This window comes from Neophocaena asiaeorientalis, unplaced genomic scaffold, assembly GCF_003031525.2.
Source record: "Neophocaena asiaeorientalis asiaeorientalis breed wild unplaced genomic scaffold, Neophocaena_asiaeorientalis_V1.1 scaffold45, whole genome shotgun sequence".
NCBI classification, from domain to species: Eukaryota; Metazoa; Chordata; class Mammalia; order Artiodactyla; family Phocoenidae; genus Neophocaena; species Neophocaena asiaeorientalis.
In genome coordinates, this window is record NW_020174642.1 from 5,965,652 (window position 1) to 5,971,860 (window position 6,209).

Sequence of the window (6,209 nt, forward strand, 5' to 3'; positions counted from 1 at the left end):
GTCTGAACTGAAGAACGTTTTAAAATAGTTTCATTATTGAAGTGTATATAATTAAATATATATCAATGGGTAATTAAAATTCACAACTTAGCCTGCATTATAAAATATTATAAACAAGCCTCCAAGAAAGGCAAAAATAGCAGATGTAAGTGTGTAAACCTTTCACAGTTTGTTTCTTGTCATCTTCCCTTTTGGAAGGGGTTGGTGTGACAACCTATCGGTAGCTCTCAGATGTCCCATGAGAATGGCACGTGTTAAGTTTATTTCCCAGAGATGGGGCTGGGCCGTGCTGCTTCACACCTCAGTCTCACGTGGTCTTTGTTGGCCCAGTGGCGGATTCTCCAGGGCATGGGCCACCTGGTCTGAGCGTGCAGACGTTCCGGAGGGCATGGGCCACCTGGTCTGAGCGTGCAGACGTTCCGGAGGGCTCCGCAATGCAGTGGCCGCAATTTTCAACTCCAGAATCGGGTTCAAGTCCTTGCTATCCGTGCTCTTATCCTGGGCAAGTTGTTTTACTTCTCTAAGCCTCACTTTCCTTTTTTTTTTTTTTTTGGTAAAATGGGAATAACTGTGGTACCCACTCTGGGATTTTACGCAGCTTCACTGAGATAATGTACACAAGAATCTCAGCACAATGTAGGCGGTGCTCAATAAGTAGAATCTGTAACCAGAGAGCTTGGGTCCACAGTATGAACGGATCTCCTTCGGTATCAATTTAACAAGCATCCTGTGGGAAACCGAGTGGTGTTCTCTGTGAAGGATTAAACAGGATTATTCTCCAGTTTCCTTTCATTTCTGGAGGCTGTAACTGGACGTTATTCCCTTCCTACTTGAGTTTGCTACTGCATGGTACCTACATCTATTTTAGGATTTTGAGGTGGTGTGTTTTGTAGTTGACTTTGATATAATGTGTGATATTAAATGTTTTATAAAGGAGTTTTCTCTGTAACTTAAAGGAAGCTCTTTGGAGGCCTAACTATGGAAAGGGCCCATTTTTTAACAAGCACTGTCACTCAACCTGGCCGTCATGTGTCCGGTGGCCTCTCCCCACGTCCCTTTTCCCACTTGAAGGCATATGTTACATTTTTAGCCTTCAGAGATTTGACTTAGGGAGAAAGGAGGATAAGTAAAAGAATCAGTTCCCAAGTTCATAAACAGCGATATAATTGGGGAAGCTTTCAGAACTTAGTTGTAACCCACACGTTAAAAGCTTTAAGGAGCTAGCTGCTGCTTGGTTTTTTTTGTTTTTATTCTTTATTTTGTTCATATGTTAGAGGACTCTGTACCTCTACCAGTTTGGGGGCCTGTAATTTGACTCCCTTTTCATTCCTAAGGCATCCTCCTTTACTCAGAGCAAGCATAAGGACAAAAATGTCTTAAGACAGAAAGTCTGTTCCTTCGAGTTAGAACATATGTGTGTGGTTGACGTTACCGCACAGGAGCACGTGGCCTGTGGCTGCAGCTGGATGGAGTTCACGATGGATCTAATAATGGATTTAAATGTTTCCCTTAGGTAGGATCTAATAATGGATTTAAATGTTTCCCTGAGGTAGATAAAATGCTTTGGGGAGACAAGAGTTCCCCATGATCCTAAATTTCACATACAATGGACAGCCTCCTTCTTGTTGTAAACCAAACTGGGCTGCTTTTGTGCCTCTTAATAGCTCTCCGTCTTTCCCTGACCTGCTGGCACATCTCTGCCCTCTGGACATGCCTTGGGCGTGAGGGCCTGGCCAGCAGGAGACCTGGTGCTGACTGCACACCTCGGATCAGAGTAGGATGGGGGTGAATCTAAAACTGCTGTCAGACCTGAGAGATGCTCTGCCGTTTGCAGGGGGGCTCACACGGTCTTCATCACCGCCACTCTCTCAGTACGACTGTCGCCCAGGTCCTACCCCCGGCGTGGCGAGGTGGGCGCTGCTGAGACCGTGGACACTTTTCTGAAGGTGCCTCCTGCCCACGTGTAAGGGCAATGATTTCACATCTGTACTGGTCCAGGAGGAGTCAAGTTAGGGCTTGTCTCGTGCGGCTTCCCCCGTAGTCACCAGCTGCGGTCCTTCTCCACAGCTCAGCTTGCTCTGTGGGTGAGGGCCCTGCCTGGCTTTCACTAGGAGCGGGGCGCTAGCGGTGACTCCCCTCACTGGTCAGATAAAACCGGAGTGAACTTGAAACATCTCCCCTGCTGCCTGCAGAAGACACTCCGAATCAAAGGAAGCAATCAGTACTAACCCTGGAAGTAGAATTTATAAATGGAAGGCCCTACTCTGAAGTAAAATGTCTTACTAGCTGGAGGGATGGGGTGTGTCTTGAGGCAGGTGACATGAGGACTACCTGAGAGAAATGTGTCATGACTACCTGTCATGTGCAAAGCACTTGGCTACGTCCTAGGGCTGACGCCAAGTCCATCACTGTTCCTGGGGATGGGGCTCAACTCCAGCTGAGCCGAGTGTTATTAGGGTCAGGGTGTGAACAGGGACCCTCTTCTGGTCCAGGGACTGGAGGGGGTTTCCCTGAGGAATTGAGGGTTAGGCTGCTAGCCTAATGGGTGAATGGGAGTTAGCCAGGTGGTGGTGGGAATGTTCTAGAATCTCAAAGAAAGAGTATATTCAGAGCCTGACGAAATGAGGAAGTGAGAGGCCTTGCAGGTATCTGTTCCTAAGCAGATGGAGTCCAGAGCCGCTTAGGAAGGAGAGCCGGCAGGCCTGGGGTGTGGATCGGACCAAGTGAGTGGCGGGGCGGGGGGGAGCAGGAGCGGAGGCGTTGGCCTGAGCAGCTTGGTGGCAGCCGTGCTGTCGCTGGTATCGGGAGCGTTTGAGGTAGAGCAGGTCTCCTACACCGTCTCCCTGCAGTTCAGGACTTTGAGTGCTAAGGGCTTCCAGGACATTTAAGTGGGCATGTCAAGTAGATCGTTTGATATAAAAGGACAGGTTGAAGGGGTGAAGGTGAGGCCTGGGGTGGTAGATTTTGGTCCTTCTGTTAAGCAGGTGATGGTGACTGAGATGACGTAAAGGGAGGTGGGAGGAGAGCCTGGTCACTTTCACCAGAGAAACCTGTACAGTCGGAAAAGTAAGAGCCCACGCCTGCCTTGAGCCTCCCGGTGATTTAGGACTAGCGAGGGCAGAGGTCATCTAGGCCCTCGCCACCTGGCGTAGTCGGGACTTGCAGCATCAGCATCGCCCGTTCTGCCTGTTAGAAGCGCAGATCCTCAGGCCCGGCCCAGACCTACTCAGAACCTGCGTATTAACAACGGCTGTGGGTAATTCATATGCACGTGCAAGGGTGAGAATCACTTGCTGGCACCTCACTGGGTGAGGTGAAAACCTAAGAGAAACCTTGGAGGAAACCTAAGAGTTGAAGCAGCTTGTTCAAGGTGCCACACCTGACCAGTGACAGCCTCCAACTTCCAGGCCAGGCTCTGACCGCCACGATGACGACTTTTGGGATCACATACCACAACCTGCCGCCGGACGATCCCTCCAGCTGCTGTGACCACCCGAAGCGGAGTTATGGGTGAGACTAACATCAATTCATGTAGACTCTTGGCATGTGGGCTGAGTAAGCTTAGTGATTCTGGAAGGACTGCCTTGTTCTCATGAACCACGATAGACATGGCTTTCCTGAACCTGGAAATGTTGAACAGGTTTGTCTCTGATTGTCTTTTCATTTAACCATGTAACTAAAATAGCTCCCGGGAGACTCTGAAGAGTGAACACGGAGACTCTGCTGCTTCCCCTTCTCCTCCTCTAAATGCTGTCCCTGGTCCCCCTTCCTTTCTCCCAAGGTCATTTTTGTTCCTTCTGGTTTCCAGGGTCCAGCATTCTTCTTCCGGCTTCACTTCTTCCCTGGAGATGTTTCAGGCTGGTGTCTGGGGTGTCGTGTGACAAAGTCGGGAGCCCTTCACCCAGACTGTTTCTGCCACGTGGCAGCCATAGGCCCCTTTTATCTCTCCCACCTGTCTGCCAAGTCCAGACAAATTGTGCAAATCCAGATTGTTAATTCAGGCCCCTAGCCCATGCCTCTGGATTAAGTGAGGCTCTTGAGGACTCTCTGAACAAAGGTAAAAATAGAGTTGTAAATGGAAGAAAAGATAAGGAGATTCATTCTGTTTTAGTGATTATCAGGGAAGCCTTCCCTTTTTTCTTCTCTCTGAAGCATTTCAGCTTGCTCGCTCCTTGCTGCCGTTACTCACGTTTGCCCACATGCGGCTGGCAGCAAGCCCTCAGCACATCTTTCCAGGGCGGTGGGCCCCTCAGGAACAGGAAGCTCTGGAAAAGCAGGGATGACTTTGGCCTCTGCTTCCTGTCTGTCACCAAAGGTTAGGTGTTGGCAAATTACAGCCACCCTCCTGCTTTGGTATGGCCTGACCAGCTAAGAATGGTTCTTATATTTTAAATGGTTGAAAAACATCAAATGAATAACATTTCATGTTGTGGAAATTATATGAAATTTAAATTTCAGTACCCATAAATGAAGTCTTATTGGAACACCACCACATTTTAAAATTTGCATATTGCCTGTGGTTGCTTTTTGCTACACTGGCAGCGTTGAGGAGTTGCCACAGAGAGCATGCGTGGCGCACTCATTTTGCCCTGCTGTTTGGTGCCCTACACGTGGCAGTGACAGTTATCAATCAACACTACTTTCAGTGCTGCATATTTTACCATGCCACGCATTTATTTTTTATTACCAGTGTGGTCATTATGTCAAAACAAGAGAAGGGGAAAGTGGATTTCAAATATCACAGCTTTGATGGGAGTATGGGTTATTTTGTTCCTGAATTAAGTGGCAACACGCAATGATACGGTAGCTGTCACATTACAAAGAATACAATATATGTTGGCATTACCAGTCGAAACGTCCAACAAATGACTTCTAACTCACAAGAAAGCAATGGTCAGGAAAATTAGAAAATTTTAAATTGAACATCTCGTCACAGAATTCCTTCACAGAAATAAAAATTGAAAAGGAGGCTGCAACCAAAGTCAGTTTCTGATTGGCTCATTTATTAGGCAAGCAAGGAAAGCCACTTACCTATGGTGGGTTAATTCAATCGTGTGCGATGGAGCAGCTGAAGAAACAGCACCAGAGAAAGTAAGCCTGTTTAGAACTACCAGCCTTTCGACGGTAAGAGTTGCTCGAAAATTTTGCAGACAACAGGAGTAACATCAATAGTCAATTAAAACACAAAGCAAATGATTTTGAGTGTTTTTCTGTGACTCTTTTTTACAAGAGTTGATGTATGTTAGCTTACTTGAGGAGCCTGTGCTAAGTTGGAAATTGGCCTTTGTGCACACCCTGTGGTGTAACTACAGACAGAATATTTTCAAAGTTGAGAAACTGAGTGCAACCTGGAGTGGAATCTGCTAAGATGTGCTACAACTGGTGGAAAAAATATGTGAAGAGTAGAAAAGGGATTAACGGGGCAAACTTACCATGCTTGTGATAATATAAGCTGTTAAAGTGTAGGGTTATTTGTTGTATTATTTAAATCACTGGGTATGTTGTGGAAAATATTTGAATCATGTGTTATTGAACCAATATTGTCAACAGTGAACTTCAGTTGCTGTTGTGGACTTACCTGGCAACAGTTCCATGAATTCTTGTCAGAAATAGTAGCTGAAAGTCCTGACCTGGTCTATAACACCACAGTTCAGTGGTTTAGTAGTCGTAAAGTTTATTTCCATTTTTGACCTCAGGACCAAGACTGAAGCTTTTCTGAATAAGAAGAACTGCCCTCAACCACTATTGTCAAACGCTGAACAGCTTTGGAAATTAGCTTTTGCTGCAGATTGATAATGTTTCCTAATGAATTCTATCTAAAATCACAAGGGAAAACTGTTTATACATGGAATTCACACTATGGTAAAGTCATTTCAACAAGAACTAACGTTGTTGGGATCACAACTAATGTTAACATGTTGTCAAAAGTTGAAACAAGAAGGAAGAGTTCCATCATTCCCACACACGTTTGCGGCAGGTATATTATCTGAGCTCACACTACAGTTCCAGGAGCCATTTTTAGACCTTAATGTAAACCCAAAAGATATGTGCACATTTCAAAATCCATTAACTGCAACTGAGGAGCTTCCACATAACCTTCAATTGAAGTGATTAATCTGCTAAAAAGCAAACATCAAGAGAAAAATCTAATAGAATTCTATAAATGTCTTTCTTTCTTTCTTTTCTTTTTTTTTTTTTTTTTTTTTTTT